General features: G+C 33.1%; 1 long non-coding RNA gene and 1 pseudogene across 2 annotated transcripts; one reads left to right on the top strand and one right to left on the bottom strand.

Moving 5' to 3' along the window:
• LOC114190755 (inositol phosphorylceramide glucuronosyltransferase 1-like) lies at positions 1-6357 on the top strand (annotated as a pseudogene). Its single transcript, XR_014996839.1, has 10 exons — positions 1-365; positions 571-691; positions 850-1035; positions 1171-1334; positions 3669-3776; positions 3937-4074; positions 4151-4282; positions 4453-4735; positions 4861-4984; positions 5740-6357. The product of XR_014996839.1 is annotated as an inositol phosphorylceramide glucuronosyltransferase 1-like (transcript).
• Positions 6358-8659: 2302 nt separating this feature from the next.
• LOC146884823 (uncharacterized) lies at positions 8660-10755 on the bottom strand. The gene is made up of 2 exons (XR_014996840.1): positions 10094-10755; positions 8660-9144 (listed from the first exon to the last, which is right to left on the bottom strand). It is a non-coding gene; the product is annotated as an uncharacterized LOC146884823 (long non-coding RNA).
• Positions 10756-13568: the final 2813 nt, after the last annotated feature.

The following is a 13568-nucleotide window of genomic DNA, read 5'->3' as shown; positions in this document are numbered from 1 at the left end:
GTCATGCAAACTCGGTAGGTATCAAAACACAGTAGGCCACAGCATGCAGAGCAAATTCAAATCCCTTCAACGGTTCGAATTCTGAGCGAGAAGGGATTTTTACGGAGAAAATGTTTAACGTGAAGAATCGAGTTAGAATGAAATCGTGTACAAGTATATGGTTATGGCTCACAGTTTTGTTGTTTTCAGTTCAATCTTTGGGATCTGAGAGGAGTGACGTGGCATACGTGACTCTATTGTACGGAGATGAATTCTTGTTGGGCATTCGAGTTCTGGGCAAATCTATACGGGACACTGGATCCATCAAAGACATGGTCGTTTTGGTCTCTGATGGTGTCTCTGATTATGCCAATAATGTTCTCGAGGTACTGCTTTCCTTTGCGAGTTGTATTAGTGCGGAACGAGAAATGAAATTTTCTTTTCAGTTTTACTTAGACTGCCACTTTATATTAAATTTGGTATTACTGTTTCATTTGACGTGAATCGTAAATTTTGGCGGTTATGAATTGTTTTGTTGATTTTGAAACTCTTCATTTATATATGGTTTATGCTATGTTTTTTTGTGTGTAGGCTGATGGGTGGATAATTGAGAAGATTAGTTTGCTGGCCAATCCTAATCAAGTACGTCCAACGAGATTTTGGGGTGTCTATACAAAGCTCAAAATATTTAACATGACTGACTACAAGAAAGGTCTAATCTTTATGATTCTTGTGTTGTTTCTTGAGTCTTGTTATGGAAGTTGTAGAAGAGACTAAAAACTTTCCATTTGGGGTTTTGCATTTCCCATACGATGTAGTATGCCATGTTTATGAAGTATGATTTATTGGGTTTCTTCAATGTGTGTGCAGTTGTTTATCTTGATGCTGACACTATTGTGGTTAAGAATATTGAAGACCTATTCAAATGTGGGAAATTCTGTGCTAATTTAAAACATTCTGAGAGGTTGAATTCAGGAGTCATGGTGGTGCAGCCATCTGCTGCCGTCTTCAATGACATGATGAGTAAAGTAAACACTCTGCCATCTTACACTGGAGGTATTATGATTTTTCTTTTTTAACTAATTTTATACGCAATTATCTTATTCCTTTCTTGAAGAAACTTGTATTAGATGTGGATTTGAACCTAATAGGGTTGAACAATTGTCTTCATCAATATTCCTGCTTTCACAGGGGATCAAGGGTTTCTCAATTCATATTACTCTGGATTTCCCAACGCACATATTTTTGAGCCAAATTTGACCCCCGAAATGTTGGAAAATAGACCAGTTCCTGAAATGGAGCGACTTTCCACTCTTTATAATGCAGATGTTGGTCTTTACATGCTGGCTAACAAGGTACTGGAATATAGGTAAATAAGATGATGGTTCCTTCCTTATAAGTATTTAGGGGCAAGACATCAGTGATACATCTCCGTTTTGTTGCTTTCCTTCGTAACTTAAGTATGCTTTACCTCCTTATTCGAGTTTTGAGTTCAGATGGACGCCTGCTAGATTCAGTTGCCTTATTTGATTCACATTTAACTTTCATGTATTGATGTTTAGTTAATGTTCCAATTCACATGATGCAATTAGTTTAACACCTACTGTCTGAACAACATATATTCTTTGTGGTAATAATATATTTTTAATTAATGTACCAAATAATTAAAGCCTTTCTGGATACGTTGAAGGAAAAATTGAATTAATCTTTTGTAACAATTGCATGTAAATTGATGGAGTGAACGAGACGATGAAACTGCCAACCCAATGATGGCAGGAAATGTATTGTGTAGTGATGAGTTCCTTTTTGTTGTGGTAGAAATTGGAATGAGTGCTGATGTCGATGTTTAGTAGTTATGGCATTGCAGTGTGACCGATATTAATATATTATAAGACTGCTAAAGCCTTAAAGAAATTATTTAGGGCTATTGCTGTTGGATTCAAATTTTACTGTTGGCATATGGAAATTTTGTCAGTTAGAATCAGCACTTGTTAATTTTGATATAGATGGGCCAGGGTGATGATGTAGGAGGAAGGCCTAGGACTTTTCCATCATGTTAACATTTTAAACTTCATTAATTCCTATTAAAATCTGGGTTTTGGGGCATGTGTGGCGATGGGAATTGAGTTAGGGGCACTTATGACAATTATTGGCAGAAAGTAGGATCCGTTACATTTCAAGATAGGGGTAATACTCACTGTCATTAGCATCAATGCATTTTTAAGTTGAATAATAACTGTAATGTTGACAATTTAGTGTTAGAAAGTTAGGAGAAGTTACATATTTTAAAAATGTACGCAACAGGGAGACACTGGTGTATTATTGTATAGTATTTTGGACAGAAAACTCTTCTCTGTAGAAGTCAATGACTTTAGGATATCAAATTCTGCTGTACTATTGTGTATTCTGTGTGATTAATATTACACTTCTCCAATATGTCAATTGGTGTTTTATCGTTTTTGGACCAACCTGCCAGATTAAAAGGAGGGAATTCTTCTGACCAGTTAAGAGTAATATCATGATGCATTTGATAGGGAGGTAGAATGAATTGAAAGAGAAATTTGGAGGGGAATGGAAGCCAGAACTGAGGCTTCGGTCTGTGTGGACAAGAAATTGGCAAATTTTGAGTAGATTTGGAGATTTTTTTAGTAGATTACAGAAGAGAAGGGATCAAATTCAATAAAATATGTCATGGATTGGCCGTCTTTCAACGGAGATGGCATTATTGGATGGCCATTAGGGCAAATTGGAGTACAGGGTATTAGTGAAGATTAAATTGGCAAAATTAAGCATAGAGTGAAATGGTAGTGGATAAAGATAATGTGGAAAAACCAATTTCTACATTCAGCCTTGGTTACAAGGATGATTTTTCAGGAGGTAAATGATGGGGACTGAGTTAGGGTCAGTTATGACAGTTATTGGCTGAAAGTAGCAGCAGTTGCATATTAAAATAGGTGTAATAATAATTGTCATTAGCAATTACTACTACTAGAGAAATCACAAGCGTAATATGTACGAGTTCTTTAAAATATATTTTAATTGGTCTTTTCTGTTTGTTCGATGCAAGAGATATTGGAAAAGAAAATTTGAAAGAATGATGACAGGAAAGTTAAGAGTTATGTAGCTTGTGTATACAAGGGAAATAGTTATACTTAAAAGTAATTTTGAAGAAAACAAAGCTGTGTAGAATCTCACTATTGTTATAGATTATAGATGTATTATCACAATATCTTGAACAGTCGCCGTAATGTTGTTTGTTTAGGACAAAATATGTATGGTAATTGGGGGATACTTGTGTATCGTTTTCCAGTAATTTGGACAGAGAACACTTCTCTGAAGGAGTCTATGACCCTGGGAAAGAAAATTCGACTGTATTTTTGTGTGTTCTGTGTGATTTAATGTTACTCCTTTCAAATATTTGGGTGTTCTACCATTTGGTCTGTTGGAAACCTTTTCCTTTCAATCAATTCAAAATGATTTTAAAAATCGTGGGAGGTGAATGAACATTTCAGCTGTTGCAACTCATATTGGTTGTATACTTGTACTTATTTTCCTAGTTTGAATTGGCTGTTATTAATATTTCATACATCCTCTCACATACACCAATTATATGCATTTAAATATCTTGGTGTTCCTTTACATTGCATCTTTTACTTCAGTTATATGACTATTCATGCTGACTTGTCCAGTGGATGGTAGATGAGAATGAACTCTGCGTGATTCACTATACACTTGGCCCTCTTAAACCTTGGGACTGGTGGACATCTTGGCTGGTGAAACCTGTTGACGCCTGGCAGGTAGTTGTGCTACTTGTTATCGTATTTTATCAATATCTCAAAAATGTGTCTTCCAGTAAATTCTTGAAAGGCCATCTTGCTTGAGTAGTCATGTGACTATGTTGAAGTTTGTGACAAAAAGTAATGTAAACAATTTGCTTTTACCTTGTTTGTGCTACAGAATATAAGGGAACAGCTGGAGGAAACCCTTCCTGGAACTAAAGGAGGCCAAAATCCTAAAGATTATTTTCTTGTAAACTTTCTTTTTCTGTTACCATTTTGTGCTGTGGTGTTCTTCAGCTATCGTTCATTTCTAAAGGTCAGCTATCGTGGATTGATTTTATTCTTTAAGCATTAGGAATTCCATGTGCCTCATAATATTGTATTTTCTGCAGAATCAAGGGTACTATGGTTCCTGTTGTAGAAACTCACGTGATCATGTCAGGCAACTTTATTACAGGATTAAATCAGGGGGGCCAATTGTATATACTACTATTTCTACCTCAACTATCAGTTCCACTCATCAGGTCAGTTTTTACTTCTATACCTCAACCATCATTTCTACCTCGACTAAGAATTTGAATCCTCTTATGTGAGGTGTCCTTGCATACTCATCTGATGACTGGGTTGGATATGCATGGTGCTTGTGTATTATTTTTTTATAGCAATACTGAGTATTAATTGTGGTGTTAAACAGCTCATAGAAGGTCAGAACAAGGTGCCTGCATATTTGGGCATTACTTCTGTCTGTGTCTGTTTGTTGGCTGCCGTGGTGTCTCTTGGACTAGCTTTCTTGATAGTACCTCGGCAAGTGGCTCCATGGACTGGTTTCCTTTTGATGTATGAATGGATATTCATAATCTTCATTGTACTATTTGGGAGTTATCTCAATTTGATTTATCATTGGGGAAAAATTATGGCATCACATACGCCTTCCTCGTTGACTCATCTCAAATCTTGTGATGAGGATTCTGGAAAAGGTATATTCTGCCCGAGTAGAGCCCACTCGGGGATTGTCTTTCATCTGTGTCCTCAAGACTTTTTATTTTTATATTTAATTTTTTAGTTGTCATCCTTAATTTTATCTCATTTATATTATTTACAGGTCACCAGCGTCAGATGTCATCATGTAATGCTGCTACGTGGTTCTATGGTTTAGGGATGGCCTTCTTGGCCATTGCTGCTCCCTGTTTGCCTTTTATTTTTGGGATCACTGCATTGTTTTTACGGTAATTTTCTTTATTAGTAAAGATATCATTAAATATATACTGTTACTGTCGTGCTTGATCTTGTTAGACTTTCTATTTATTTTAGTATAATTCTATTGGCCCTAGTTTTCGTTTAAATTTTAAAAATGGCACTTTCTTCTTTGTATGTTTTTATGATAATTGACTATAGTCGAATATTAAATGTCAAAATCTAAAAACTTTCAAAGAAAACACTGTTTGCGGCTGGCCTCTTTCGAGTGGTAACTTGTAATCACGCTCATAGCGCATCTGATATGCTTTCTGAGTTGTGATTTTATCCTCCCCAAGACATGGATCATAGTGGTCATTCTATGCTTATTTTTGGCTTGGATATTAATAAAGTCCCTCTTGTACTACATCAAGCTAGAATGGCAGTTTGGAAACTATTAGGTGTGTTGATAACTTTATTTGCTGTTATTTTCATGCCTTTTTAAAAGAGAGGGAGGAAGAAGTTAAGTAAATTTTTAACAAACGGTATCGGTTTCTGGACAAAGAGCAACATGCTTGAATGGAGAGGGTCTTTCTTTTTCGAGTCTTCTGATGAATTTTGGCGCTTTTTGTTGCTCTTTTTCGGCACACAGAATTCCACCAAAATTTTCTTCCCTTTTTCTTATACATTCAGCTTGAGGTGAAGTTAACCATATTTCGGTTTTGTAAATTCCAAGTAGTTCAGAGGAAAAAACAGCATTTTTCTCTTCGAATTTCCACTTACGTTTTTTTATTTATATTTCTAACAGGTTAGGTTTGATGGTTGTCGGGGGCGTAATATTAGTATCTTTCATGACATACTCTTCGGAACATCTTGCTATCAGATCATTTGTGAAAGGGTTTGAAGAGAGGGATGTCGCACGCAATGCAAGCTTCTGCTGTTGATTGAATTCTTTGAGGTGATGCAAACTGCGGTAGATCATTTCTTTATTCACCTCTATTTCATTAAAATATGGATCACGGATCCATGCAGGACTGGGATACGTTGCCATACACCAACCCTCACATTTTATCTGAGCTTGGACTGCTCATGCAAAAATTACAACAAAGCGTGGCATTACGCTGAAGAAATTCTTAGGAAAAACTCTAAATTTAGTTTTTGATAAAACCAAAAAACTTTTTAATCAACTGGTAGTGTGGTTGTTATTGTATTCATCTAGCTTATCTAATATATTGAGAGTTAGTGTGGTTATTATTGTATTCAACCAACGGGAAGCATTTTTTGACAGCTACCCTATAGTCCTATAGTTGAACACAATAATAACGGGTAGCGTTGTTCCATTGACAAATGTAAAACTAATTTTGTCAACTTAGCATAATGTATTTTTCCTAGTTATCATAATTGCATTTTATTGGTCTTCTTTTAAGAGATTATGTGCCTCCTTCAAAAGTACAATCGAGTCTCAAATAAGATAATCTTTTTTGTTTTTTTATCTTTCACCTTCGGAGTGTTTTTGGCAGTACTTCAGCCGTAATTCGAACACACACTTGACCGGTTTAATGAAAAAAAAAAAAAACCGTAAATTGTATCTTCATATATTACACCAACTTTTTATTTGTTTGAAAAGCTATGTATCATTGTATGAAAGTTGTTTGCAATTTTATGAAACCACAGTGAGTGAGTGCCTTTATAATTTACTAAATGAACAACTATGATTATAATTTACCAAATACTAAGTGGTGCACATCGGTTACAACCCAGAACCTGTTTTATACATTATCCGTATCTTATACGATAAGAGAGGAAGAGATATAAAGTTCGAGTTTTGTCACTTTCTTCCTTTTCATCTCTCATCTCTGCTTTTCTTAATAAAGAGAACCGATTTGTATCTTTCAGTATACTTTTCTTTTCGTCATTGTCCTCCATATGGGATCCACATCTATGCGAGGTGGCAATAACTAGCATAATATCTTTACTGTGTTTTATGTTAGCTTTGTTAAAATAGGTAGCATCCTAGGGAAAATGCATTTTGCATCCTCAGATAGGTAAAAACATCATTAAACCTCTTATGTGGCATATACACTGTTACTCCGACAGTGCAAAGCCTAACTCAAGACCAATTTCTATGCTAGACTCATAGCAATCTTGACTTGCCATATACTTGTTCCCAGTGATAGTGGAACTCGCACAAGAAAATCTAGTTATGATTTTATTCATACCAGATCTCTTTTCTGTTCTAGTGTAAGTAGCACTTATAGAGAGTCAAATTATTAATTTATTAGTCTGTATCTTTTCAACTGCTTGACAATTATCATGGCAACCCAAGTGGTTAATTACTCAAAAAAAATCATAATGGGTGTCAATTTTGGTCACTTGAAGTCAAAATAGAGAGTGGAAAATATAAAAAAAGGTAGAAAAGGAGTTCTTGTTTGTATTGTTTCTGGATGTTGTATTGGTGTTGATCTATTGGTTCTGGTTTTGTTCAGTAAGAACTCAGAACTACCCTATATCTAATCAAAGTATCAAACAAAGTTAATCATATTTGGCTTGTCAGTTTTTCCTTGATGACTCACAGGCCAATAATAAAAACTTATTTATTTAGACGACAGGTTATAGTTTTGTTGGTGCGCATCACTTTCCACCAGGTGGGACACATGGCAACCAACTCATATATTTAATATAGAAAAAACGTAGATAATGGACAAATTGAAGGTGAGTTGACGGGAATTATTATGCTTATCCTAAAGTAAAAGTGTAGCAGATGAAATTTACTGATTAATTATTGGAGAAAACTATAGATATGTGTCATTTATTTGTCTTTACTCTGAAAGAGAACTATTAACTTGCTCAATTTATTATTCCCCCCTGTGCATGTGGGGCATAATCTACACTTTCTATTGTTAATCCGATTATAAACTTTGATGAAGATTTACCTCAGATCGTTCAGGGCCATTTATTATGAATGAACTTAAGTGATGTAATTGTTAGAAGTTTGACCAGGTTAACCAGTTTGATTTGTTCTCTTAATTAGCATTTTGAAGATAAAAATAACGAGAATGATAATTGCCAAGACTTTTATGACTTGAAGATACAAAAATACCATTTGTGTACGCCATGATTGTTGATCAGAAGCGAACGTGAAACACTCTTAACCGTAGCTTTATGAAGTAATTTGAAGTACCAAATTATTCAAATCAGACATAATGAATTTTCAACCTGCGCCAAAATACAAAATAGAATTTATCACAGCAATACATGAGTTGCAGCTAGCTTTATCTATTTTATATTCATAGAACTCAAAAGCCTTTCTGCAGCAGCTGCTAGTTGTAACAGATGTTTAATACATTCAGTCTGGTTAGAAATTTTTAACAAAAACAATGCTAGAAAATATAATTTTCTTCTGTAAGTTAAAATTAAAGTTTTTTTTTTTTTTTTAAAGAAGCTAATATGAAGAATTGCATGGTTTTGAACCGAAGTACAAACAGGTAGTGGCCAGATGCTTGTGTAATTTATTGATTCTTTTCTTCTTCTGCAAAGTATGCTCTCATTTTATTACTTATCTGAAGTCAGTAATCATTCTAGGTTGTACAATTGATGCACTACTCCCTAGCCATTGCATGTGTGTACACACTGCAACTGCAATATCTCATAAAGGTAGTGACTGTTACTTCCAATAATACAAAGACATAAGGGATCATGTCATGTGATTATATTCTCACTGGAAGAGCTTTGATAAATCCAGCAAATAATATCTTTGATTAATTAATTTAGGGAAAACAGTTCTTTTTCTTACCAGGCCTTGCTGGTTGTACATAATCAATACAAGAAAGTAAGAATCCAAACTAAACAAACAGAAGAAAGAAAAAAAAACTTGAGGTATGATAAAAGTTTCATACAAGTAGTAGTATAAATGCAACTGCTGTTGAGCAGAGAAGGATATACATAACATATTGTCCCAGATGGATACTGATTAAACAGAAAACTTATGACATGATTCATGCCTTATTTGATTCTCAGCAAACCCAACAGCAGAGACAGAGAGATGAAAAGCCAAGCATCAGACTTGCCTAGAGGGCAGATTTCCTGAGGTCAAATGTCCTGATCAGGTTTCTTGTTCCTTTCTTGTGGCATCATTTGGCCATGGCTCCAGAAGCATGTTCTTCAGTAAAAGTGGTGGATTTCTGAACCTTAATAGCCTCATCATGATCTTCTTCTGAGGAGAAAAGAGGAAGGGTAAGGAGATGATGAGAAAAGAGGGTAGAGTTGTTGGTTATTCTTACAATCAGTTATATATTTCATAGAACAGGAGAATAGATGAAACAATATTCTCTATATTCTATATAAATACATAAATGCCAAGGCTCTATCTACTTCACCCATGTCTTGGAATTATTCACTATTTCTTCTTGTACGAATGTTGACAAAGAAGGAATATTCTATTACGTAAAAATATCTTATACGAATTACAATGGGAATCCGGTGTCAACTTAAGAGAAAATAAATTATTAATACTGAAGAATAATATTGTAGTAGAGAGTGCATAGAGCGTTGAATTGAATGCAGACAAGTGGACAGAGGGGTTTATTTATCTATATGGTGGACCTAAGCAGCTGTTTTATCAATAGCAGGTTGATGAACAATCCAATGCTCATATGAAGCACTAATTCTGTATACTATTGGTGTTTTTACAAAGGACCCAAATGTCTTTATAAAATCCCCTTCATCTTTTAGTCTGCCATGTAATTGTTATGACACCGAGACGAAGTTTTTTAAAGACACTCCAACACTCAAGTTAACAATATTATCAAGGTTGTCAAATTTGAGAGTTTACGTAAACTCATGAGAGTCTAGTAAACTCGAATCGTAAACTCATAAGAATTTCTTTTACATGAAAACAAATTTTATATAAATAATATCTTAATTCAAATCGGTCCATAAAATTATATAGTTTAAAAGTATTTAAAATAAATAAATTCATACAAATACCGTAAATCATAGATTCAAATATCTGTCTAATCCTCTAATGATATCATCATTTTCGTACAAACGGTGCAGTGCAAGTGTGACTGTGTTCGACCCAAAGCTGAAATAAATTCAAACACTTAAACAGTGCACTGCAGCTGGGAATAAGTGAATAAGATCCGCCAATAGAACACCCAAACCTAGGAACCACACTCGTGAACCTCGCTCTATTGAGAACACGCAAGTGGAATGGTTGTCGACGGCCACCGCGACGGCAAAGCGAGCAAGGATGACGGTAGGAGAGTGGTCGATGGGGAGTGCGAAGGCCGCAAAACTACTCGCGAGCAAGGACGAAGGCTGCAGAACTGCTCGACGGATGTTGATGGCTACAGAAGTGCTCGCGATGGCCACAGGACAGGTCGCGATGGCCACGGAACAGGTCGCGACGGCCATGAAAGGGGTTGCGATGGCCACAGAACGACTCGCGACAACCACTCGACCCCGTTTCGATTTCCAATTTTTTCCCCTTTTGAACTCGCGAACTCGCTGAAAACTCGCGAGTTTGAACGATTCCGGCGAGTTCATTCACGAGTCCACCGATTCTGCTTCAAAACCGAGTTTGCTTGCGAGTTAACTCGCTGGGCATGACCAGGCACGCAAACTCGTCCGAGTTAACGAGTTAACTCGCGAGTTTGATAACCATGAATATTATATACCGTAACAGTAACAATAAATAAGTAAATCATCTTTATCTCATAAATATCTCCTTTTATAACTCTTACTACATGGATTTTTTTCCAGAATAGGCCTTCATTAGGTCTAATCTCGAAATACCTAAGTAATGCATGCTATATTTAGGGTGTCTAACCTTAATCATGTTCTTAATCAGGACCGAGACGATGTCTTCATCTCGGTTTTATCCTGTAAAATTGGTGAAAATTGTAAACATTTGACTTCTTAATCAAATTATTTAAGAAAAATTTCAAAAAAACAAGAAAACTCACTAAGCATATGGCAATCAAATTTTCAATCATAGACTTGAACAACCTGCTGCTGCTAGTTTATTTCAGGTTATCTAAGTCTTATGGAAGCATTTGGCAGTTAAATGTCTGTTATTAATGTTTATAATGAGTTGTCACAATAGAATCAGGACAAATTTGTATTAATTGCAAAGTACATGGGTATAATTATTCAACCTTGCAGTAATCTTGGTTGTGGAGTAGGTGGTTTTCTCTTTAATGAAAAAGTAAAGCTTTAGATAAAGTATGAATTACGGTTGTTAAGTTTGATATGTAAAGTTGCTGAAGATGATTGTGCCCATGATTTTGGTTGATGCTTTATAGTTTCTTCTGTTGTACTCAACCATATAAATCCATGTTTACAAACAAATAATTTCCTCCATTAACCAGCCCAAATTTCAAGCTAAAACTGGTTCAAGAAATTTGTTATTAGCTGGAAAAGAAAGAGCTCCACTTGTCACCTGAGTTACTCAGGTTCGAATTTTATTAAAAACTCATTTCAATTAATCATAAAAATGAGACGAAATTTGATTTTATTTCATTTTGATATAAAATCTAAATTACACTAATATTTGCAGTTTGCCTTAAAGTAAATTTTGTAATTTTTTACTTTTACGAAATTGTTCAATACTTTATAATAAAAATTTATCAAATAACTTTTTTTTTCATTTTTTATATTTACATTTTCAATTTTTTTATATTTATAAATAATCTAGATAATCTTATCATAAAAAAGGATTATCATGTTTTTGATGAATATAATTTCAATACAAGTATAGTATAATTAAAACATACAACAATCTCCTAATATATATATATATATATATATATATATATATATATATATATATATATATATATATATATATTTATTTATTGATAAAATTAAAGTTTGATTCCACTCTTGATTTTAATTCTTATTTTTTTAATAAGATTTTCAAAAGAAAAAGCTGATCCTTTGGTTGCTTTTACAAGACTTCCTTTAAGTTATTTATTTATTTTTACAAAAATACATTTTAAATACAGTTGTATTAACTAAGTGATTGAAATGAAATTAAGAGAAAGATTTTACAATAATTCCCAGGATATTGATAATTAATAGAGCCAGGGATGGATTTTTTGTTGACAGAAATAAGTCACAGCTTCCCCCCAAACCTTTTTTTTATTATTTTCTATATATTTTCTTAAAAAATATTTATTTATTATTATTTTATTTATATTAATTTAGTTTAATTTTTTAATTTGAAAACTACCTTTTTTCTCCTTTACTTTTTCATTTGATTTCTCTTCATTTATTTCGTATTTTCATTTCTTTTTCTCTTTTATTTTTTATCTCAATTTTTACAATTTCTTATGATTTTTAAAATCAAATTATACCACAGTAAAATTGAGTATTTGAAAAACATTTTAAATCGAACAATTTTTTTTCTAATAAGTTCATTTTTATCCCTTTTCTAATTTTTGAAGTAATATGTTTTCTATTTGTATATTACTTTTTTATACTTTAAACATATATCTATTTGTTAAAGATCATAAAATCATGTTCTAATTGTTGATTGAACATATTCTTAATGTAGATAAAACTATCTTAGGCTTTGAAGTTGGACAAGAGAATAACACTATTAAAAATATATTTTAAAGTAAGGAAAATTAACAATTTAAGAGTTATTAACTTTTTTTAAATATTAAATCTTGATTTTAAGACTTAAGTTGGAGTATTTATAATTTTATCTTTTTTTAAATAGATAAAAGATAACAAATTTATATTAAAAAAATATGATAAAAAATAAAGGTTTAATTAATCGTAAGGTACCCAGTTTGGTACTAGAGTGTCAAATTGGTACCCGCTTTTAAAAAAGTGTCAATTGCATCCCAACTTTTGAAAATTGCTTCAATTAGGTCCCTTTAACGCCGTTAGTCAACGTGCCACGTGTCAATCTGTGATTTTTTTGATTTTTTTTTTAAAAAATTTTAATTTTTTTTTTTAATTTTTAAATTTTTTTTTTAAATTTAAAAAAAAAAAAATTAAAAATGCCACGTGTCAAGTCCCTGTGTGTGCCACGTGGCATTGTAATGTCACGTGTCAGTGTCACTATTATATGTCATTGTTTTGATTTCGATTTGGTCCCCATTTATGTTTTTTCGTTTCAATTTAGTACCTACTTATGTGTATTTGATTCAATTTTGACCTAATAATTTTTAATAATTAAAATATTTTTTAATAAAATTAAAAGTAATTAAGTATAAAAGTTAAAAAAAAATTAAGTATTTGATATTTATATTAAAATTTAGTGGTAAAAGTCATTTTAGTACTTATAAATAGCATAACATTCATACAAATAATAAATTTGGTCTGAAATTGAGAGAAACATTATAAATATTAGTACTTAATTTTGTAAAAATATTTATACTTAATTATTTTTAATCTTATAAAAAATGGATTACAAAAATATTTTAATTATTAAAAAAAAAATTGGGACAAAATTGAATCAGATACACATACTTAGGTACTAAATTGAAACAAAAAGACATATGTCAGGACCAAATCGAAATCAAAACAATGACATCTAATAGTGACACTGACAAGTGGCATTACAATGCCACGTGGCACTGACAATGCCACGTGGCACACACAGGGACTTGACACGTGGCATTT

Source organism: Vigna unguiculata, chromosome 7 (genome assembly GCF_037176805.1).
Source record: "Vigna unguiculata cultivar grain cowpea cultivar isolate G323 ecotype 2 chromosome 7, ASM3717680v1, whole genome shotgun sequence".
Lineage (NCBI taxonomy): Eukaryota > Viridiplantae > Streptophyta > Magnoliopsida > Fabales > Fabaceae > Vigna > Vigna unguiculata.
Note: the sequence above shows the minus strand (reverse complement) of the source record. Positions and strands in the feature narration are given on the sequence as shown.